General features: G+C 40.4%; 1 protein-coding gene across 3 annotated transcripts in view; it reads left to right on the top strand.

Moving 5' to 3' along the window:
• Positions 1–24,501, top strand: part of PIK3CB (phosphatidylinositol-4,5-bisphosphate 3-kinase catalytic subunit beta) — a 90,574-nt gene that overhangs the window by 26,836 nt on the left and 39,237 nt on the right. For 2 of the 3 annotated variants that reach the window (XM_074546799.1, XM_074546798.1), the window contains one exon: positions 12,890–13,005. The gene's annotated coding sequence lies outside the window, so the exon portion shown is untranslated. Of the gene's footprint in view, positions 1–7,748; positions 7,831–12,889; positions 13,006–24,501 lie in introns of all 3 variants that reach the window. The other variant, XM_074546800.1, reaches the window with a different exon arrangement.

Below are 24,501 nucleotides of genomic sequence, written 5' to 3'. Positions count from 1 at the left end.
AAATGATTTGGGTGGAAAGGTTAAACCTTGCACTATCCCAGGTTGCTCCAAGCCCCATTCAGCCTGGCCTGGGACACTCCCAGGGCTGGGGCAGCCACAACTTGCTGTACAATTTTACACTAATGTAAACCTGAAAGGAGGTTACAGCCATGGAAGGTCAGCCTTTACCCAAGAACCAAGTGACAGCATGAGAGGAAATGCCTCAGCTGCACCAGGGCAGGTTTAGGTTGGATATTAGGAAACATTTCTACTCCAAAAGCATTATCTAGCAGGTAGTGGTGCACTCACTTTCCCTGGATGAATATAAAAGATGTGCAGATGTGGCACTCAGGGTATGGTTTAGTGCTGGGCTTGGCAGCACTGGGTTAATGGTTAAACTTGCTGTTAAAGGTCTTTTCCAGCCTAAATGATTCTATGATTTTATTCTGTCCTGTGCCAGGTTTAAGTGGAATTGAGGAACTGTGGATTGAGCCACAACAGCAGGAGGTGAGGGGCACTCTGTGCTTCTGCTGAAGTTTATTTACTTGTGGTGATGCCTGAGGTGTGTCTGTGTCTGCAAAGAGCTGCCTCATTTCTCCTTTCGTGGGAGGAATCTGATGAATGCTGACCGGAAAGTGAGCAGCAGTTTCTGAACCCTCAGAGTGAAGAAAAACACCATTAGTCTGGCAGACTGTCAGCAGCAAATGGTACATTAATTGTTGGCACAAAGCTTGCCAGCAAAAAAAAAAAGACTTTCCTTTCTATTGTTAAAAATAAAAATGAGGAGGGATTGATTATTTGTGCTCAGTGGCAAATATTGTTCTGCTTTTTAGTATCCATGTAAGACAGATACAATGCTTTTGACAAATCCTTTTATATTTCATTAAAAATAAAAACCGACTTTATAATATACTGATAATCTGCATCTGATTACATATCTAACTTTAAATAATTTTATTATTTTATAAGCTTTTACAAGCTGTGTGCAAACAATTTCAAATTTTCCCATGTGTTTAGAGATAGAGATATCACTTTCCAGATGTGTAGAATACTGAGAGTCTTCATTCTAGGCCAGTTTTACTTCCCCAGCACTTCAGAGGGTCTTTTTTACATCTCCTACTAGTGGTAGTAATGTAGGGAGGTAATATTTTTTTAATAGAAATGTTTATTTACACTAAAATTAGGTGACTCTAGCTATGTTGAAAATTTTAGTAAGCTCAGAGTAATGACCTAACTCTGTTTTTGTGTGAGTAATAGCAACAGCAGTTATATTTTGTTTACTGAATTGTTGCTTAAACTTTTAGGATGTGGTTATTAATTGTTGTGGTGTTGTTGTGAGGGTCTCTAGGACGAGGTGAGAGATGAGAATTGACTCTTAAGTTCTTAGCAGGTTGAAATATAATATAATATAATATAATATAATATAATATAATATAATATAATATAATATAATATAATATAATATAATATAATATAATATAATATAATATAATATAATATAATAGTATAGTATATAATAGTGTATTGTATTGTATTATATTATATTATATTATATTAATATACTAAAATTACACTATAGAAAGAGAAAGGTTAGACATCAGAAGGTTAGAAAAGAATGATAATAAAAAACTTGTGACAGACCAGAGTCCCAATACAGCTGGACTGGGATTGGTCATTAATTAAAAACAATTCACATGGAACCAATTAAAGATGCACCTGTTGGTAAGCAACTTCTAAACTACATTCCAAGCAATCAGATAATTATTGTTTACATTTCTTTTCTGAGGTTTCTCAGGAGAAAAATCCTGGCAAAGGGATTTTTCATAAAATATGACAGTGACATTAGGATACCATTTTTTTTATACTCAGTGTCATTCTGCACAAATTAGAGTCCAGCTGACATCAATGCATAACAATTGTTTATTTGCATTCTATAGTCTATTTTGATAACTGGGAGCTTCTGCTTCCCCTGGGTGCTGTAAATAAATCTGGTGCATGAAGAGTTGCAGTAAAAGGGAAGAGCAGGAAAGTTCTGCATAAAAAGGAAAAGCTGTCTGTTTAGTAGAGTTCTTCAATAAAAGCAGGTTTGGCAAGAATGTGAGGATGTAACTTAAGTTGGAAAGAATGTTAAGACCATAATAAAGTTTTTTTGTCACAATTTATTGTATGAGTAGTCAGTGGAGATCTGCATCAGCTGAATGCAGATATTGGGTGCTGTCCTAATTTCTGTCTCTGCAAATATGCTGGGTTACAACTCACTTTATAGCAAACCTGCTGGGCACCCCAAAATGACAAAAGTCTTTATCTGTTTCTACATTTTGAGTAAAGAACTTCTCTGTGTGTATTATTTCTCATACTCCATTTGGTTTAACTGAAAAGCTTCAGCATTAATTTACTTGGATGGAAAATACTGTGAGTAAAGCACTGGCTGGGGATTTGTAATAATTAGATTCTATTTCCAAGTGTGTCACAGGCTCTGTGTGAGTTCAGAGACATTTGCTTATCCTGGTGTGTGTTTTTATCTGTGCATCGAGGGTGAGGCAGTTTTCTTTCTTTGCATGGTAAATTTGAATTAATGTCCTTGAAGAAATACAATGGATGTGATGCTGAGGGCAGGGCTTGGGGATGGGCCTGGCAGTGCTGGGACAAGTTGGACTCCATCACCTTAGAGGCCTTTTCCAACCCTAATGAGTCTAAATTTCTCTGCTGCTTCTAGGATAAATGCAAACACTTCATTGAAAAATACTTTGTAGCAGCTCTGGTAGTTGAAATTGATGACAAATAAGTTTTATGTGCTTTGTAATAGGATGGGGAAAAGGTAAATGTATTTTTAAGTGGCCCCATTAAAAAAAAAGATCAGTTGAAGTGATCCCATATAGTTGTTCCAGCTGATGCACAGGCTCCCTTTGGTGACTGTCAGTGAAAATGGTTTTGTCAAAAGAAAATCTCCTTTTTTGTGTTTAAAAAAATAAAGGAGAAATTATTCGTAAAAAGTAGGTAGAGGCAGATTGTAGTGCAGCAGCTGAAGTATTTTTAAAGCATCATATCATAAGATTAAAAAGTTAGAGCCTTTAGTGTATTCTTGTCATGGGAATAGAAATTTGAATGATTAACCCCTTTCTATTTATAGCTGTTTTCTGAGTTATTTCAGTTCCAGTTAACTTCTAGGTAAATTTCATGAGAAGGCAGAGCAATTCTTGCCTTAGTCTATCTCTGCAGCTCATCATTTTAGTGTCCTCAAGTAACTTTCTTTTTAATGTGATTTTCACAAACCACGGCTGAATTTTCAGATTCATTTGTAGTTTGGTAACTTGTCAGATTTTGTACAGGATTTATAGAGGCCTTCAGCATTTGGTGGCTCCTTTTGTCTTCCCATCTCTACTTGGCAGTTTTTAAAATCCTGGTATATCACTGCTTAGGGGTGAATTCCTGGGGTTATTGCCTCAGGAGAATGAGAGGTGCAGGCTCTGTGTGCTGTGCTGATCAAGCTTGAAAGAACCAGACAATATATACCAATTTCTGTGATAGTTTTCCACTCTCTTGATGCCCTAAGTTGCTTCTTCGTTGCTGATTTAACTGGGACTTGTTGGCCAGGAAAGTAGCACGCTGCTCTTCAGGTAGTTTTTAGCTCTATTTGTGCAGTGAGAAAGGGTTTCTACCTATAGTGACAATTTTCTTGAAAAAGAGGCAGTGGCTAGACCCCTTATACAAGAAGAGTTCTTCAAAATGGCATTTTTCCTGAAACCTTAGGCTCAAGCACCTCATTTTGGTGATTAACAGATCCAGTTAAGCTGAACAAAGATTGGTTGGCAATGGTGGCAAATGAAATGGTTTCTTGTTAAACTTTCTGTGTCATTCTGTGATGTACTTTTTCCTTGCAATGTATGGGTGAGAAGTAAAATAGGATTTTAGAGGGGCTTTGTTTTCTTTCCCACTTATCTTGGGAGAAAATTTGAAAGGAGTTTAGAGAAATATTTCTTGAGCTTTTCTGCTGTCAAGTATGGTGCCGAGAAATTTCTATCTTGATCAAGCCATCGTTGTTGGTGTGAAAACTGAAAAGCCTTTGCAAGAGGCTTCAGTTGCAAGAGTCACTTTTTTGGTGTCTGATTTTGTCATATTTTAATAATTGCTTTCCTAAATACAGATACTGTCCTCCTGCTCCTGCAGCTTGGAGGTGAAGCAGGCTGGGGTGCAGAATGCACTGAAGGTGTCACAGGAAAGTCTGAGAAGAAGGAGCTGATGTTCATTTATCAGGGAGAGGCTGGGTTTGAGATGCCTGTACCAGACAGTGGTGTCATGACTGAGTGACAGCAGGATAAATAAAATAATAATATATTAAATATATACAATATAAAATGATGTATTAAATATATGCAATATAAAATAATAATATATAAAATATGCAATATGAAATAATAATATATAAAATATATAATATAAAATAAACATGGACCATAATGTACATGCTGCCTCTGCTCCTGCTCACAACATGGAAGGGAATTTCTCTCTGGAGGGCTCCTGGCGCCACAAAATGCTTCTGCTTCTCTCAGAAATGAGCCTGTGGAGCAGGTAGCTGGTGAATGGACTGAAACCTTTCATTAATGAAGGAAACCAGAAAATGCCAGTAATCTGAATTCCTGAGCTGAGCGCTACAGCTGAGGAAAAAAGGGTTTGGGTTGGTTGGTTTGTTCTTACATCAAGTATTCTGTAATGTTAGGTGCTATGTCCAAAGGCAGTGGAAAAAATGTGCATACTATTCAAATCTGACTTTTGGATCCACATTCAGATATAAACACTTGGTTTGAGGACAGGAGGATTGTCTTTTGTATTTGTTTGTCTTTTGTGGTGTGTTTTTGGTTTTGGTGGGTTTAGAATTTTGTTTGTTTGTTTGTTTTTGTTTTGTTTTTGAAACCAAGCACTCCCTTGCTTCTAGCCTGGGATTAGTTCAGATTTGGAGTTCTTAAATTGCCTAGTATTATAAATTATCATGCTGAAATTATGCTTCATATTTTAAATATTTTTTCTATGAGGCCTCACTACCTGAAAGAGGAGGGAGTGGGGAGCAAGAGCAGATTAAAATGCACACTTTTATTATCTAAAAGAGCTAATAGATTTCCTTTTGAATGTCAGATGTAGCTGTAGGTAAACTGCATTTATTAGATACTTGTATTTTTCCTTCTTCAGCACAGGAACTATTCTTAGTGATTACTTTTAGTTTCAGGTAGAATTTACTGTATGCATGTTTTTAGTGATGGAATGCTGTTTTTATTTATTATGTGGTAATATTTGGAATCAAAGAGCAAGCTGGACTGCAGCAGCATGTCTGTAAAATAAATTAGGTATTTCTGTGTTGGTTCACAGTCCCTTGCAATCCACACTTGGGAGTTTGTTTGAATCATAAAGAACAAAGCCTTTCAAGTGATACCTGGAGCAGGGTGGGCAGCACCTTCACAAAATGGCTCAGAATAATTAATAACTGACAAATTGTTCAGTCTTGCTTTTGAATTCTGTGTTCTCATTTCTATAAATTCAAATATGAGCACAACAAAAAGCAGAATTTGGGAACTAAATAGAAGTAAATTTGTGTAGTTTCACCATATTAGGCATTTCACAGAATGTAATTGGGAAGTGAAACGTGGGGACGTGCAAATAGTGAAGAAAACAGACTACACAGATCACAAGAAACAGAAATCACAAGTAGTGCTGCTAAATACATTTCAAATAACTCAGTAATTGTGGTGGGACCTTCACAGAAACAGGATGAGGACTCACTGCTGTATTTCTGTGTTTAAAGTGCAGGTAAATATTTATTCATGTAGTAACTTTTGGGTGGAACCAGGTGGTGTTTTTCAGTGTTTTTATGTCTGTGACACACTGGTGAGTAGAAAATGCATCAGCAGTAAGGGCCATGTTCAGGTGTTCCCGAGTTCAGAGGAAGTGCTGTGTTAGACCTTGGCCTTTCAGAGTTCAAGGCAATCAGAGAGAAATCATGAAAAAGGACGCCATAAACTTTAGAATGGCTGAAAATATCTCATTAAACAAATAAAAGGTTTCTTTATTGAAAGTAATGGTGCAGGGGTAATTTTGTTCGAGACTAAGTCCTTGTGTTCTGCCTAGTAATTAACTCTAGATTCAGGAGCAGCTTAAAAAACAGAAATATGGGGTGTGATAGAAGAGCAAAGAACCAGGAACAGGAATTGCTGTGCTGCTGGCTGTTAATGTCCCTGAGACTTGTCCTTAAATACTGCTTTAGATGTCATGAAAATCCATGCAGAATCAAATATCTTATTATTGCTTGCAGCCCATTGTAAGATGTGGGAAGCTGAATTTGGGTGCCAGGGCTGCTGAGGGTGTGCAGGGATGGCAGGTTGGGGGTTCACTGACTCCTGCAAACAACTCTGTAGGTGTCACGAGGGCTTGTGCAGGATGCTGGCTTTGTCTGCACCTGCCTAAACTGCTGCTCAGCGATTAGGTTGGCTCAGCTCAAGCCTTTGGGGCTCACATTGCACCTGTAGGTGAGGATTTCTTGCACATGCACGTGTAGGTGAGGATTTCTGGGAAGAGGAGCACTGTTCTGTGACCGCAGCTTCCAGTTCCTCCCTGCTCTCAGCCGCATGGAGTGAGCCAGAGGTGGAGAAGCTGCAGGGCTGGCGTGGAGGTGGAAGTGATCTGTGGGCCCTGGGAAGATTTCCATCTTCACATGGCTGAGTCTGTTCAGGGTGAGCCATCCAGGGCTTTGTCCCAGCTCGGGGCTGCTGAGCCAGCTGGGTCATCGCTTGTGCCCCGTGCTGCAGCGGAACTGGAAACCAGCTGGAAAGTGTTGCTCGCTTGATTCTGTGTTTGTGGAGCACTATAAAGGCTGGAAAGTGTTGCTCACTTGATTCTGTGTTTGTGGAGCGCTATAAAGCAGATCTAAGCACTTGTTTGTGAGTCATCTGAAATAACAAACACGCTGCTGTTTTCACAGAATCGTCACAGCAGCCTTGAACTTTGTGCTTTTTGAACCGTGGAGTGGCAGACAGAGCAAATCCTCCAGGCCAGAGCCTCTCCTGGGAGCTTTTCTTGTTCTGCTCTTGTCATTAGAAGTGATCAGCACTGGCAGCCAGCCCTGAGTGCTGAGGGCATCCCAGGGTCTCCCTCAGCACAGACCTTGCCCATCTCCATCTCAGCACTCTGCCCTCAGGTCAGGGGATGTCTGCCTCTCTGACATAGTGTGAGAGGAAAATTTGCTGTCTAGGAGCCTCTTTTTGTTAAGCTTCCCTAACAGTGATGTGTTCCCCTTCTGCTTTGCCCAGTGGCATTTCTTTTGAAGGTGACAGAGCAGGAAAAAAACCAAGTGAAACGTTCTGGGAAAATAAAAACTAATTATTTTTGTTTAGGTTTCTGTTTGTTGATCCTAAATAGTGCAGGTGATTCCTTCCTGTCTGGAACTATGTGTTCTTGCTGCTTTAAGGGAAGGTCCTTCATTTTCCAGTGCCAGTAAGTGCCAACAGTCTTTTGCTCTTAAGTTTGACTTTACTGTAAGGCAAAAAGATTATTTTCCTCACAACTCCAATGGAATTGAGTTCTAAGATAGAATTAGTAGGAGGGTTACTGAACCTTGAGCACCATCAGGCAGGATACATCACTGGGAGGGAGGAACACACCCTCCCAGATAAATTCAAATATCTGTAACAGACACCCTGTTAAAGAATCACTGTGATCAAAAGAAAAACTATGTTCAAAATAAAGGTGGAAACTTGCAAGATCGTTTTGATGTTGTTTTGCAGATCTAAACTGGAAGGGAGCTCAGCAGCCTGTGTAACCAAGTAAAAACATGATTCATTGTGAGGTGTATCAGTCTGTGCTTGTGTGAGTATCAATGAGTTTTACCCGAGCCTGCTGGGCACTGAAGGGGATTTCAGAGGTGAGGCACAGCTCTGGGAAGGGTGAACAAGGCTCCCTCAGAGTGTGAGTCACTGTGGTGGGAGACAGGGCTCCTGCACCAGTCACCCACTGCATAAATGTAATTATGGGATCGACTTCTTGGTGAAGGCATAACTGAATCTAGCCTCAAATCATGGTTTTATCTCTTTAACCTAAAGAATAATACTGGAAAATGCTAAGTGGTCTCTGCTTTGCCCAGAGTGCATGTTGGCAATTGGGGCATGTGGCCACAGTCTCTTTGGCCCAGCTTCAGGAATAAGAAAGGACATAAACTGACTTACAATCTGACATAGATATCTCTTTTGAACTCATTTGATGCTCTGCAATTTCTGTCTCTATCTTTTTTTTCTTTTTCTGTGGCTGTTCTTGTGCAATGAGAACTTGTTGCTCTATGCCTGTTTAGTTTTGGTTAAAAGATTTTGTACAAGATATGTGGGTTTCACATTTCAGAGAAGTCTGAGGCTTTTCAAAGGATATCACTGGTTTCTGACCAAGCACCAACACCTGGGAAAGTAGAGCACAAAGAAGAATGCTGTCCTGTGTGTAACACTGTGCTGTCCATTGGCAGTTTTGTCATTTAGGCAGGTGTGCATTGCTGTGAGCTTCTCTTCTGCTCACTGTTTCAGTTCCTGCACTTGAGTTGTGATAGCCTAGTTACTGGCAGTGAATGCTCTTGAAGAATTTTGTGTCTGTTATTGTTGGAACTTCAGACTGAGTTGCTTTATACGTTTCAGTATTTTTTAAAGTTGAAGATACTTGGTGTATTTACTGATCCTTCATGCTTTTTTGTCTCTGACTTGGTGAAATGGTGAGTGTGACCGTGTTCACAGGGGTCTGAGGATGAGGGAAGAGACGAGGATCTGACTCCATGTTTCAGAAGGCTTGATTTATTATTTTATTGTATATATTACATTAAAACTGTACTAAAAGAATAGAAGAAAAGGTTTAATCAGAAGGCTGGCTAAGAATAGAATAGGAAAGAATGATAGCAAAGGTTTCTCAGAGAGTCTGAGCCAGCTGACTGTGATTGGGCATTAATTAGAAACAACCACATGAGACCAATCCCAGATGCACCTGTTGCATTCCACAGCAGCAGATAATCATTGTTTACATTTTGTTCCTGAGGCCTCCCAGCTTCTCAGGAGGAAAAATCCTAAGGAAAGGATTTTTCATAGAAGATGTCTGTGACAGGTGAGTTTCTTCATTGCTACAGCAGCTAATTCACTTTGATATTCACTTGTCCAGTCTTCAGCACTACTGAGAGCTTGAAATGCTCAAGGCAGCTTGGAGGTGACCAAAGCTGTTAACCAAAAGCTCTAAAATGCCCCAGCTGTGTATCACTGTCCTAAACTTCTGCCAGTCTCTCCTGATGTCTGCCTCAGTGCTTTCTTCCAGAGTAAGAGATTTAATCACAGAGAAATACCCAAGAAACTGCTGTGTTATGTCATTCAGCCCACTCAGAGTTCCTTACCTCAAGTAAACCTGGAGCATCCTCTCTGACAAATGAATTTTTTGTGTACTCAGAAGAATTGAAAGAGCAGCAGCCTGTCTGATGGGCCTAGAAATTGTTATAGAGCAGAAGACAACAGGGCCACAATTAGCCCAGTAATTTCTATGTGACACCTTACATTGCTTATGAATTATTTTTTTCTCTTTTTCCTTTTCTCTCTTTGTGAGTGGCCTATTCCCTTGGCTCGTAATTGTTTATCTTGAACATTATGCCACACAGGAATTTTAGGCAAAAGTTTCTTGTAGCTCTTCCCCCTTTCTTTCCTTTTTGGTTATATATATATATACACACACATATATATATACACACATATATATAGTTATATATGTATATATATAATATATATATTATGTATATACATATATAACTATAAAATACATTCATAAGTGTTTCTTTGGACATAGGGAGTGTAGGTGAAGAGCTCTGAAAAGTTTTACTGTATTGTCACAGGCATTTTTATTGCCACCACTCAGCGATATGATTGCTGAATTGCCTCATAAGATTGTTAATGTTTTAGAAAAAACAAGTTGTGATTTACAGAAAATCACTATCTATGTAATGAGGGTAAAATAAAGGATTCACGAAAATTATTATTTTGCCAAATGCAATTTTTCATGCAGAAGCTGGAACGGAAAAGGATTTCTGTTGGGTCCCTGGTGGGTGCTGTCAGAAGAAGTTTTATGGGTGTGGGCCCATGGTGGTTTGGTGGTGTGTTCTGGCTGAGGTCACACCCAGCAGACCCACAAGAGAGGCTCTCTGTAGTGTCCAGCTGCCAGTTCTGGTTTTCCCATGTTCTGCAGTGAGGAAAAGAAATGTCCTCAGACAGTGCAGTTTGTGATCAGTGCCTCCAAGTCCTGCAGTTCCCAAAGATGGTGCTGGCAGGTTTGTGATGTGGTTGGAGTCCTCAGCAGCTGCTCACAGTCAGTGAAAGGCCAGCAGGGTTTGTACCCTGTCTGCTGGGTGTAACCAGCAAATTCTCCACTCGTGGTGTGAAGGTGGGAAGTGTCCTGGCTGCCCATGTGTGATCTGCAGCCCTTGGGTACCACCTCTCTTACCCCTGCTCTGCAGAAAGGGAAAGGTTGGTTGGTGAGAAAAACAAGGCTGCACCCTCTATCCTCTAGTGAAGGGTTTGTTTCTCATGCTTGGCTGTAGCAATGGCTGCTTTGTTTGTGTACTTTAGGTCTCAAGGGCTGGCTGATCCCCCACAGTTGGTTGTAGAGGACCAGCCTGGTGTCAGTGTGATGTCTGAGCTGCAGAGATGCAAAGTGCTGGGAGAAAAGAGGTGAAACAGGACAGGGAGCTGTGACAGGAGCTGTTAACAATGCAATGATTTGTTTAGGCTGTACCATTTATAGACCCTGGGTAACTTTTAGGCACCCACCATCTGATTGGTCATCATGTGTCTAGCTAGCCATTGGCCTCTAGAAGTTTGGAATATCCAGCTTTTAGTCAGTGCCCTGCTGCTGCCATGGGGTATGATTCAGTCACACACTGTGCCCCTTGTGTGAGGGGCCACAGGTCATGCAGGATTTCTTCCTTGGGTGGAAGTTCTGTTGTCATGCCTGTGAGCTATGGCAGGATGCATTTCACAGCCCCTCCTAAGATCCTGCCTGCTGGCCAGTAGCCTTTGATTAGGATTTTTCTGATTCCACAAGCACAAATATTGACATGGCTGTAAAACATGAATTCCAGGCTGGTAGTTCAGCTTTGCTTCTGTGAGATTCACGCTGATGCTTTGTCCTTGCAATTTCCAATTCACATAATACTGTCTTCATTTTTGTCTAGTCTTTTTTTTCCTCTTGTGTGTGTTCCCTGCTGTAGGCTCCTAGACATTAATTATGAGAAGTTTTTGGACTAACTCATGCCTCTGTAAATAAATAAAATAACTCAGTGTGTGTGGAGTGGCTTCTTGGACACCAGGTTGTGACAGTGATCACAGGGTTTTCAGGATGAGGGAAGAGATGTAGATCTGACTTCATATTTCAGAAGGCTTGATTTATTATTTTATGATATATATATTACATTATAACTATACTAAAAGAGTAGAAGGAAAAGTTTCATCTCAGAAGGCCAGCTAAGTTAAGAATAGAAAGGAATGTATAATAAAGGTTTGTGTCTTGGACAGAGAGTCCAAGCTAACTGAGCTGTGGTTGGCCATTAATTATAAATGTCCAAGATGGGCCAATCACAGAAGCACCTGTTGCATTCCACAGCAGCAGATAACCATTGTTTACATTTTGTTGCTGAAGCTTCTCAGCTTCTTAGCAGGAAAAATCCTAATGAAAAGATTTTCATGACAAGATGTCTGCGACACCAGGTGAAAATCCATTTTGTGACAATACCTTTATGCACCAAAAGGTTGTGCATGGAGCAGTAACTGAACTTTTTTTAGACCTGGTTGTGCATGGAGCAGTAAGTTAACTTTTTTTAGACCTAAGTACATGAGGCAGTAAGGATTTATCCCTCAAAGCCACTGAAGAGTTGGAGTTGCTTCAGAGGGCTCCAGGTACCAATTCCCAGAGGAATTCTGCTCTGTGTGGGACGAGGCAGTGACAGCCCTCCCTCCCTCCCTCCTGGTCACTGTGATGAGTTCTCACAAGCACAGGGGATGTGCCTGGTGTGGTTTAGAAAAAGAATTGTTTATGGGAAGTGCAGGGTAGTTACTTGTCTTGTGCTTTGTGGCTTGGCCTACAAACCTGGAGATAGCATCAGTGCGAGCTGCCAGCACTGCTTGCTGCTCAGGGGGATTGAATGGTTTTTGTTCACTTCTCTTCCCTGAGAGCTCCATTTGCAGGGTACAGCTGAGGAGGATGAGCCTTGGCTCTGTGGAAATGTTCTGCCCTGTACATCTGCAGGTGTTGGTTGGTCAGAGACCTTCTGAGCCTGTCACAGGTTGAACTGTGACTAGGAATATGGGATCGCTTGTGTCATCGGCTCAGCGTCTCCATAGGAGGACTACAGATGATACTACACTCTTAAAAAAACCCCAAATCCCCTCAAACAAACAAAAAACCTCCACCAAAATCACCTTACAGGCCAGAGGAAAAAGAGAAAATGTGCTTAAGATAAGAAGGCAACTCTGTCTCCCTTTTTTTTTGGCTTTAAGTGCAATGGAGATCTGCTGGTCTGGTTCAAATTGAGTGTACAAAATTTTGAAAATATTTCTGGCAGCTAAAAATGCTTTTGACTAATTCATGATCATAAGGCTTATTAGAAGAAATTGCATATTGAAATTATTACTTGGTTTTTTTTCCTTTCTGCTAGCAGGGTGTTTGTGGATTTGACATTAATTTAATTGTTAGATTAATCACATTGTGCAGTGGGAATGTGGTGCTGAAGTATTTGAAGGCAGCAAAAAATAATGTGTTTATTAGGTATTTCTGCACAGAAAGTTGGTGCAGCTTTTACACCAAATACAAATTGCTGATTTTCTCATTTGGTCAATTACATTCTATTGTGTTTTGCTTTTTTTAGATCACATTGAGGTCATCTCGTGGAATCTTCTGAAAAAACAAGAGTAATAGGAAGAAAATGTTTAATAAAAGTATCTTCTCTACACAGTCAAACTGAAACAGGGAAGGTTCATTGGAGTAAGTATTACAGGACTGGGGTTTTCTGGGGCTGTTTTCTATTGTATTGTGCTTGTAAAGTCAGCATGATTATTAGGCTTTTATTGTATTTAGTTTTGTTATAGTTACACTAAAAATATAAATGTGCCACTCTACTCATTTCAGTTGATCAGCTGGTAATAGACTCATGGATTCTCACTGAACTATCTTCCCTCTTGGAATTAGTTGTATCTTGTGAAATTGGGATGGGTTTCAGGTTTTTCTCTTGGCTGCTGTGTATGCTGCCTGTGGTTTTGAGCAGGGGGTTGTCTGGTATAGATGTGATTGCATTTAAGCCCCTATTTGCTGGAAAAAGTTAAGGCACTGCTTGTATTTTCCAGGGAATTTGAAAATACACTTGGTTTTTTTTGGTTCTGTAGCTCTCCAGTCATGGCCCTTATGACTGACTTTATTTTTGTTGTGTGTATTATCTGTCCTGTATTGCAGTTCCATCATTCATCAAACTTGCTTAGGTTTTCAGTTTCTGAATATCAGAGACATCTTTCTTTCACTTTTTGTAGCTCACTTCCAGCTTTTGTGAATTCTGGGCTGACACATGTGTCTCTCATTTCTGATAAAAGGAGCTTCTCTACCTAATACAGGGACTGTGGATGGCACTTTTTGCTACCAGATAAATAAAAATTTGTATCCTGATACAGTGTTATTCTTAATTTCTGTATCCTTCATGTGCTTGAGATGGGAAATGTCATAATTTTTCTCTCACTTTGCATCGGATTGTCAGATGTTTAAACATATTCTCCTTAGAAACTGGGGAAAAGCTGCATTTGTCTGATGCATTTTAAATGCATCTGTCTGATGTAAAATATAATATGTAAAATGCATATGTCTGATGCATTTTACTCCTGCTGTGTGGTTGTGTGAATGGAACTCTGCAGGAGTAAATAACTCACTGGAAATAGTCCTGAATGTCTGGTTGGGAGTGAAAAAGATCTGGCCATTAGAACTGAGAGAGGTGAGAAGTCATTTTACTTTACAAGAAGTATATTTCAGCCTATTACTCTATTACCAAGAGGAAATGACTCCTCTTAGCTTCTTCTTTGAACACAGATGTGTAGAGGGTGTCATAATTTGGGTAGAACAATGTCTGTGGAACCTGATCAGACAAGAAAAGCTTTTCATACTTGGTGTTTTTAACAAAGTGTGTTTAACTGGCAGAATAACATGTTTGGATTGATCAATTTCCTGCCTTAAAGAAAAAAATTCTATAAAATTTTCAATTCATTGTGGATTTAAATAAGTTGATGTGCTTTAGTTCCCTTTCTCTGGGTACTTGAAAGAAATGCTACAATTTTTAGTCAGCACATTTAAATTTTCATCAGTTCCTGTTCTAGGCCAAATGTCAAGTGACTGGTAAATACTCATGTGCCACATTCTTGTGGCACCTGATTGTGAATTCTGACCCCTGAAGTGTTCAGGAGCTGTGTTATGTGGAGTTATTTGTCTTTTACTGCCTTATTAGATTACACAATGGAAATACAGCACCTGCTCACAAGGTCCCAGCACAAACAACCAAACCAACCTAATTGCTGCCTGCACACTTAGTTTGACAAGTTAATTCTTGACCCTGGTAATCAAGTTACTAATACAGATAAACAAAGTTGCAGCTGAGCTCCCCAAACAAATAAAATGAAGAATGTCCACTGGAGACAGCTTTAGTCATTTTAAATCATTGTTTTTAGGCTTATGCCAGGCACAAAACTTGCTCAGGTGTTCAGTAGTCAGTAAACTTGCATTTCTTCCCTCCCTCCCCCCACTTTTTTCCTTTTTTGAATTTTTTTTTAAGAGACTCAGAAGATTCCATTGTTACAATTTAAAATTAATTCAGATTTTTCCTCTTTGGAGAAATGTTTTGCAACCCGTTTGTTTGTTTGTTTTTCGTTGGAGTTTGTGTGCTTGTGTGTGTTTGGATCATCACAAGGTATTTTGCAATTGGAATTTTTAAATTGCAATTAGCATTAAAATAAAGTCCTCTCAGCATCTCTATTCACAGTTAAAAAGCCAGATGGATTTCTTGTGAAGTCTTAGAAGCAGATGCTGGCTCTCACAGTTGGGGGAAAGTAACCCCAGGAGCAGCCAGGCCCTGCTGAAGGGATGCTGAGGGCTCCAAGGGTTGCTGCATTTCTGGGACACTGAGCCTCCATCCATGGAGACTTGCAAAATTGTGTGTGCAGACTCCTAAGCAAGGTGTTGGAGCTGAGCTTGGAACCAGCTGACTCCCAGGGGTACCTTTCAGGCTAAATAATCTGTAATTCCTACTTAATCTTAAATATTTTTGGTCCTTGTGATGAATGGCCAGGGCTACTTTTGGCTTTATCACCTTTATCTTCATGACAAAAAGGGTTTCTAGGATTGTGTTTTTCTACCAAATGGCATTCTATTTCAACTTGTCTTTATAGAAAAATAGATATAAAATATATCTAAATATTTGCATTAGAGTTGAGTTGTTGGATTTCCTTCAGTGTTTGCTCAGTCCTTGACCAGTCCTGTCCATGTAACAAATGGCTGTGAGCAGCCACCTCTGAATCTGTGATGGTGGCATTGAAACTGTTATTGGAAGAAAAATAACTGCAAAAATCCAGATTGTATAAGAAACAGACCCCATCAGGAAGGATGTCTGGCCAGATGAAGCATGTAAAATTTTTTTTTTTTCCATTAAAGGTCATCGTTCTACTGTGTAGGATGCATGGCATCTCTGTACGAGACTTAAGCACAAGCTCCTTCTGTGTTTTGGGCTGTAGGTGAAAATTTCACCTTATAGGTGAAAATTTCACTCCTCCTTGATCCTCAACTAGTTTTTATTTCACTGGTTCAACTCCCTCTGTAGATACATGCAATCTGTCTGCTGGAGAATAATCCCCTTTCCTAGAGGTTTTGATCAAAATACCAGAAATAACTAAAAGGTGAATCTTTCAGTCCCTGGGTGAAAAGGTGTCCATCCACTTAGAAGAAAACCTCAGTTTCTGTTTTTAACTTTTTTTACAGTCCAGTGTTATCTAGATGTAACATCTTAACAGCCAGCTCCTGGTGAGATTTGATGGTCTAGGTTCATTTGTACATTTCCAAAGGAGAGGAAATATAAACTATTTATATATTTAAATGTCTTATAAGTGGAATGTTTCCTTTTTGTTTACAGTGGAATACAACATTATTTTGAGTGGTAGAACAGGCAAGGAAATCCCAGAGAGCAGAACTAATCCTGGCTGATTATTTCCTAGTTGTGTTGTGGATCTGTTAAGAAGTCAGGTACAATTCTTGTTGAACAATGGGAGGACAGGGCCTTTACTGTTTATTAAAAAATCAAGTTTTGTTTACTTAGTACAATAAAATAATAAAAGCTCAGATTATTAATGCATCTTTTCAGATTCATGACAGACACTGCATAGTAGTTTAATAATAGCTTGGGCTGTTAGAAAGCCAGGCCCTTAGGCTGTGGTTTTGCCTACAATTTGAAATGATCTTAAGAGCTGTCAAGTGGCCAGGCAGCCCTGAGGCTGCGAGGAGCTGTCACTGTGCCACTCCTCCTGCACCCTCACTGTGCTGGCACAAGCACTGGAGAAACACCTGACTGCCTGGCTTCAAATGGCATCTTTATTCTGCTTCAGCTTCTCCTCCTCCTCCTGCCCTTGTGCCCCCTCCATTCACCTGTTTTGTTAAGCTTGAGTTTGTTTGTTTGTTTAAAATATCCAAGTGAGTGTGCCATCATTTCAATGTTTAATCTATTCTTGGAACTCAACATACCCTAACATTTCATGCTGGCCTCCTGATTCTGTTTGGTTTTTGCCTTTTTTTTTTTTTTACATTATTTTTTAACATGATCTCTCCATAACTGCCCCTGAAGGCCTTCAACTAAAGATCTATTCTTATGTTACCTCCTTACTAAAATGATTTCAAGTTTCATTTCCAGACTGGGAAAAAGACAACACTCTCTCTAGTTCATGAAGTATCTACAGTGCAGGGTCAAAAGGGCTGAGAACTCACCAGCTGTGATCTGTTCCCAAATCTTCAGCCTCACCTTTGTGCACAGGAACAGCATTTACAGATGCATTGCCTCTCATGTCAGGGCCCACTCTGCCTGCTGCTGTTGAAGTTTGCCAAAATATCTAAGAGAGCTGGTTAGAAATGCTTCTAAAGGTGATTCTATTGTTTTCTATCCTATTTCTATTATTAGAAATGCTTCTAAAGGTGATTCTACCAGATGTTTTCTCACAGCCCAGTTGATATAGAATCCTGAATAACTGGCCTAGCCTTTTTTCCTTGGAGTTTTCTCCTTTTTGTCTCCCTGACTCTGTTGGTGAAGGTGTCAAATGAACTGTTCCTCATATGACAGCACTTTTCTGAGCTACTGTTTTCTTCCATTCCTTTATACTCCTTCCTTCTCAACCATGCAGAACTGCATTCCAGCCAGCTGAAAGGGAATGTTTTCCCATAGCGTCCTCAGCTTGTGTGTGATTCAGTGATTGGATGCTTCTAAAGACAATTTTACACAGCAATATGGGAATGTGAAAGGAGTTTTTCCTTTCCCTGTAACTCAGTTTACTTGCACAACTCAAAAGGAAGGCCTGAACCTGTTTCTGTATTAATGTGACTATGCAGTGATTTCAGGGTAGAGCAGAGGATGGCTGTGAATTAATTGGGTGTGAGAAGCTGCTGTGCTCCTGTTGGCTTTTCCAGAGTTACCTGCTGCCTGGCCATGGGCAGAAATCTATCCAAAGCCTGGGATTTAAGTTTTATTCACGTGTTCAGTTCCTCATAGATATTCTTCAGAGGGAGCAGCAGATGTGTGTGCTTGCCTAAGTGTATATATATATATATATATATATATATATATATAGTGTGTATATATATAAAAATACATAAATTTATATATATAAAGTAACAGGAAGTAAGATTTTCCTTCTTGTGCAAGCCAAGTCCATAAGTTCCTCTGAGTCTGGAATACCATTTTAGTAGTGTTGTTCTCTATATGTAGACTTGTTTTCCAGGAAAAAAAAAAATTCTGAAGATAGTCTTATTCACAGTTAGATTTTAAGCTATACTTTCATATGAAAGTATGTAGAATAACTTTTGAATTGTAGAATAACTTTTGTAAAAAGGGATGACTAGAGGTAATCTAATCTAACCATCTGTTCAAATGAAGTTACTTAAATTAAATTTTAATTTGTAACCAGTTAACATGTTTGCATATTTTTCATATCTCTGAGTCCTGTGTAAGTCATTTGCAAATTTAGGTGGTCAGCATTTCTTGAAAACTGGGCCACTTTTATTTAGAGGCATTAATATTTGAGTAGAAACTGCATTCATTGTGGGTTTAAAATCCTGACTTCAGTTTTTAAAACTTGGTGCATAATGTTATGGGTACACCAGAGGAATAAGGCTACAGGCGATGAGCAGGCAAAATAATCAGGGAGCTGGAATAAAAAAAAAACTCAAATGAAATTATCTTTGTTTGTGGAAAATTAGCTGTATTTCGTGAGGAAAATGAGCCAATCTAGACTTGATGGCTGAGAGACCACTCTTGGTACCAGTGTGAGCACTGTGAGGGAAGGAGGCCTTTGAAAAAGGCCTTTTTTGTTTTCTGTACATAGATATTTTTAGAAAACTAAATGGTGATATTTTTATTCTGATTTCTGGAGAAACCCTGACTAAATGGACATTTAATTTTCCATTCCATAGGGCCAGCTCATGTGGCAGTTGAACAAAACTGCTGGGAAATATTTATAGTACCACATGATCTTTAAAAATAACTTTCCAGTCTACTTTGTAGATGTCTTGAATTCTTAAAATCTTTGCTATTGTAGGTAGATACCCTTGACATTTGTGGAGTGGAAATACCTCTGCTTTGCTGATTTAGGCATTTGTATTTATCATCAATTTGACTGTATTTTATTTTTAGATTTGGAAGCAGTTTGGCTGGAAATTCACCTGTGCAGCTGTAGAAGGGCAGAACCTTGAGTGGGTTCACTCTAGAGCTAAATGAGAATTGCCATGGAGGGTCTGCAGGGTTTCCATGCTCTGCAGTGGCACACAGACCACATTGGAGTTACCAGTGTTCTGGTTTTAAAGGGTCATTCATTATTGATCCTGTGTGACCGGAGCAGAAAACACAGTTTTTAGCAGTATTCTAGTGACTGTGTTCACAGGGGTCTTAGGATGAGGGAAGAGATGAGGATCTGACTCCATGTTTAAGAAGACTTGATTTATTATTTTATGATATATATTATATTAAAACTATACTAAAAGAATAGAAGAAAGGATTTCATCAGAAGGCTAGCTAAGAATAGAAAAAGAAGGAATGATAACAAAGGCTTGTGTCTCAGACAGAGTCTGAGCCAGCTGACTGTGATTGGGCATTAATTAGAAACAACCACATGAGACCAATCACAGATGCACCTGTTGCATTCCACAGCAGCAGATAACCATTGTTTACATTTTGTTCCTGAGGCCTCCCAGCTTCTCAGGAGGAAAAATCCTAAGGAAAGGATTTTTCAGAAAATATCATGGCTACACTCACTCATGCTGGAATAGGCAGTGCTGCACCTGTCACATTTAAAACCTTTAAACTCGGCTGCAGCTCCTGAAAGGAGGCTGTGCCCAGGTGGGGTCGGGTTCTTTCTCCAGGTGACAAATGACATAGCCAGAGTTCACAGCCTCAAGCTGTGCCAAGGGAAATGCAGGTTGGATATTAGGGAAAAGTTTTTTACAGAAAGGGGGATAAAGTCCTGGAATGGCTGCCCAGGGAGGTGGCGGAGTCACCATCTCTGGATGTGTTTAACAAAGCCTGGATGTGGCACTGGGTGCCAGAGTTTAGTTGAGGTGTTGGGGCTGGGTTGGATTTGATGATTGAAGTTGAGGTGTTGGGGCTGGGTTGGATTTGATGATCTGAAGGTCCCTTCCAGCCTGGTTATTCTGTGATTCCCGTTACCCCTGGTGTCACCCTGTGCCTGTTCCGTGGGTGAGGGCCGCACTCTCCCCACGCCCCGCTGCATGCACCAGCCGAGGCCGCTCGGGCTGTGCCAAACGGGGGGCACCTGTGCCCGGTGCTAACATTGTGTGCCCATGGCGGGTAGGAGGGCATGGCAGATATGGAGAAAGCTGAACGGCGCTGCGGGCTGCCCTCAGAGTGGGGGAGTGGAACGGGAGCGGTGAGGCGAGCGAACGGGAGCCATGAGGGAATGGAACGGGAGCCATGAGGGGAGCAAATGGAACTGAAGCAATGAGGGGATGTAACGGGAGCCATGAGGGGAGCAAATGGAACTGAAGCGATGAGGGGATGGAATGGGAGCCATGAGGGAAGCGAACGGGACTGGAGCAATGAGGGGATGGAATGGGGAGCCATGAGGGGATGGAACAGGAGGGAACGGGACTGGAGTGATGAGGGGATGGAATGGGGAGCCATGAGGGGATGGAACAGAACTGATGAGATGAAATGGGAGCGATGGGGGAGAGGGAATGGGAGCCATGAGAGAATGGAACTGATGAGGGGATGGGACTGATGAGAGGATGGAACAGGGTTGATGAGGAGAGGGAATGGCAGTGACGAGGGGAGTGAAACAGGAGCATGGAATGAGGACATGAAACAGGAGTGATGGGGGCAGGGGATAGGACTGATGAGTTGATAGAACAGGAGTGGTGAGGCCATGGAGCAGGAGTGATGAGGGGGTAGAACAGGAGTGGTGAGGCCATGGAGCAGGAGTGATGAGGGGAGAGGGTCGAGCTGGTGCCCGAAGTGCCCCTGTCACAGCCTGTGGTGGTCCCGGGAAGCTCTCGGGCACTGCCCTGGGCTGCAGAACAGCTCCCGGGAATTTGGTGCTGATTGAGGAACAGAAGAGAATGTAGTTCTGCAGAGCTGTGAACTGGCCCTCATCTAATGCATATGTTTGTCTTTAGTGTCCTCAGAAGAAATCAGACTTTTAAATCTTTTTTAAAACCTTTTTTCTAAAGGCCGCCTAAGTTTCATAGGACATAAGTCTTTCTGCATGGTCAGACTCCTTTTCCATTGTTCTAATAGGTTCTTTTCCCTTGTTTCTTCTCAAATATTTCATTTATAGCTTGCTCATCCTTTTATAGTACTAGATGTTTACATGGTTAGAAAAACGATTACAATGGTTGTGTTGTGTAAGTGCTTAGTGTTTCTCCTACTTAGACTACGTGATGTGCTGCTGTTTCCTAGAAAAAGACTGTGGTCAGATTGTCATCTCGTCTGTTCTGGACAGTGAGATACTGTTCAAACACTGTTCTTGTGTGTCTGCATGGGGTGGCCCTTTTCACTACTGCAAGACTTCTGGTTTTTTTTTAGCCCCTTGACTGCCACATGACAGAGCAAGCAGTAGATAAAGAGCTGTATTGATCACAGTGATGGTTGTCTTGGATGTGGTGCTCAACAGTTGTAACAACTTATTACATAAAGCAAAAATCTGGATAAGCAGAGTGCCCTTAGTTTTTGCATATCCAAAACAAGTTTGCTTCTGATACTTGTCCTTTATGTCAATATTCATAGGTTTAGTGAAAAAGAAGAGTAAATCCAGCTTTATATTTAACTTGAAGAGCTGTAGATATTTATGTGCCCTTAAAATGCACCTGAGTTTCGAAGAGGTGGTGTAAAAGAAACTTACTGAAAGTTACTTCTCAATATATAAATGATCCTCCCCTCCAACTTTTTGCCATCTGTTTGGGATGATAGCATACTGATTTCATCCTGAGAGAACTGACCACATTTCAGGGCTGGGTGACATCATTTCAGATGGAAGATAGCTCTTCTAAAGACTTTTCCTTGGTGCTCAGGAGAATAAATACTAGGAGAGATAACAGGGCATCAAAATTCTCCTCTGGCACTGCATTATATGTGTGTTTATAATTACCACCTTCTTTGCAGCTACTTTTACTTGTGTTTGATTAGTATTCTTCTGGATTCTAGTTCAAGATAAAACATTGAACATTGTGTTGGATTTTATGTTGGTGTTAACAACAGAAAAACAGATCTCAGAGGATGAGTGATAGGGGATTTGTGGTGAGTTCAAAAGTAAAGGATTTAATGACACAGTGTGAGTTTTCATAATTGCTGCATTCTTCAAAAAGTTGGTTTTAGAAGAACTTATCTGACTCAGATAAATGTTGAGTGTTGATGACAATTAAAGTGGATTTGGTACTTTTTAATGTCTAAGCCTTTTGCTAATATGATAAATTATTTTCGAAGGAGAGTTCATTGCATTGTTATCCCATGTCTCATTTTTTGCAGTGCTCCAGACAATCTAACTGTGAGCATGTTCTTGGGCAGCTCTTAATTTCAGGGTAACCTTACAAACTCCCTCCCATGCTTGTCCTTTGTATCTCCTTGGTCAGCACTCTTTGATATTTGCACCTTCTGGATTTAATTCCTGTATGTATACAAGTTAACTACCCAGTTCTGGTAAAATTGATTTAATTCTTGGACATGTGCAAGTTAACTACTCAGCATTGGTAAATTTGATTTCTCCAGCTCTGCAGTGGTGGGAAGCCCTTGGAGCTGGGTGGTCCTGGGCTCTCAGCAATGTCCTGAAGGAGTCACAATGGATTTGAGTTTGGCACAAGGTAGTCTTGCCTGCCTTCAGGAAAATGGGTGGGTGGTTTAGAAAGAGAGCACAGCTCCAATGTGAAACCACAGCCTCTGAAATCCTGCTGATCCTTTGGTCTGAAGAATTAGGCTGAAACTCCTGAGGATGTTCTGAGTGCCTGGGTTTTGTTAACTGGTACTGTGTGATGTTCCAGTGGTTCTGCTGGTGGCCAGCACTTGCTGGAAGTGTTGCCTGCTTTTTTTCTTTCCAAACAACTTTTGTACTTGCTCTGTATAACCTGGACATAGGATTTTAGTTCTGGTTTGCCTAGGGAGAAAACATGAGGGGGCTGCAATCCACATAAAAATATCTTCAGCTTACTTTTGACTGTGTCTGTCCTTAAAGTATTTTAGGAATCAACAAAGAAGCAGCCTGCTTCTGGTAGCTCTTTCTTTTCTTTGTTTGTTTTTTTTTTTCCTTTTTCCTTTCCAAGTGGTCTTGTTGATTAAATGAGGAGATGTACTTTTGTTGGGAGGTGAGGGAAAAGCTGTAAGGTCTCCTGGCTTCTGGAATGAACAAATTCTTTTGTCTGCCAGAGATGGAAAGTCCTTTAAAAACCACAACAGCAACACCCAATTGAGAAATCCTGTTTTAGGGCTTCTTCTTTGTGTACATTAAATAAATGAGTGATAAATTTCCTTCTTCTGCAGATGTTCTACTCATCTGTGTTCCATTTCTTTCCATTAGTATAAGCAGCTCTGGCAGAGCTGCTGGTATATTAAAATACAAATTGATTAGGAGGGAGACACATTTGTGAGCACACACAAATATATGAATCTGAAATTTGCAGGTTAAAGCTTAGAGAAAATTTACACTTACATGGGAAGGTTTGAATGCTGTCTGTCAGTACCACCTGTACCTTAGCAAGGCATTTTGTACTGGGCTTTGTGTCATTCCAAGTCATTGATTAGACACTTGAGGAGCCAAGGTTAAGTGCTGCTTTAATTACTTCCTTCTTTTGTAAGTGAGGTTGTTGTTACTGTGACAGTGGGCAGGAATAGCTATGAGGTTAACAGCCTGAAATAGCTTTTTATTATTATTTGAATTGTTGGTTTTTTCCTTTAGCTGGAAGTTGTTTAAAATGTCTCTGGTGCTGTTACTCCCAATCCAGATGGCTTTTTGCCTTTGTTTCAGTTCCTAGATGTGATATTGAGATTTAGTCACCACACATGTCCCAGCTGGGGCCGTGACTCATCCCCAGAGCTGCTGTGGGTTGGCATTCTTGAGTTTCTCAGGATAAAACCTGCTTCTCTCACCCTGTGATGTCAGCTCTTGGGGCAGAAGGGGTGCTGCCTGCAAAGCACACTGACCTGCTTCCTTGAGGAAGGAAATGTTAAGTAAGTGCCTGCAGGCAAGAATAGCTCCTCAGCATGCTCACACTGGTCAGATGGCTTCCCTTCCCTTTTTTACAATTCCATTTGCATTTTCAGTTAAAGATTCTGGTGTCTGTGCTGGAAATCTGTAATTAGAAACAAGTATCTTACAAGAAGTTTATAACTCTGTGTTGTGGTGTTTGGGCTCCAGGACATGGAGCAGCATTTTTAAGTCTTGTTTCTTTGAAGATTTTAAACTCTTGTTGATGCACTTAAAGTGGTTTCAACAACTGCAACTGTGGAAAATATCTGAAAGAGGATGAAAAGAGAAAAGATACACTGAATAAAAGCAGGAATGAACTATGTACAAGATAACTACATAAAACAGATTTTCTTGCTGCTGTACCTGTCCAAGTAACACTTTGTAATGGAAATACCTCTTTATTTTACCCTCATGACCACAGAAAATAACTGCAAATGTGAGTATCCAAATATGAAAAATGTACAGTACTAGTATTTTTCGCTGACTGCTAATTTCAGTTCCAACAGAATTG

This window comes from Zonotrichia albicollis, chromosome 9 (assembly GCF_047830755.1).
Source record: "Zonotrichia albicollis isolate bZonAlb1 chromosome 9, bZonAlb1.hap1, whole genome shotgun sequence".
NCBI classification, from domain to species: Eukaryota; Metazoa; Chordata; class Aves; order Passeriformes; family Passerellidae; genus Zonotrichia; species Zonotrichia albicollis.
Note: the sequence above shows the minus strand (reverse complement) of the source record. Positions and strands in the feature narration are given on the sequence as shown.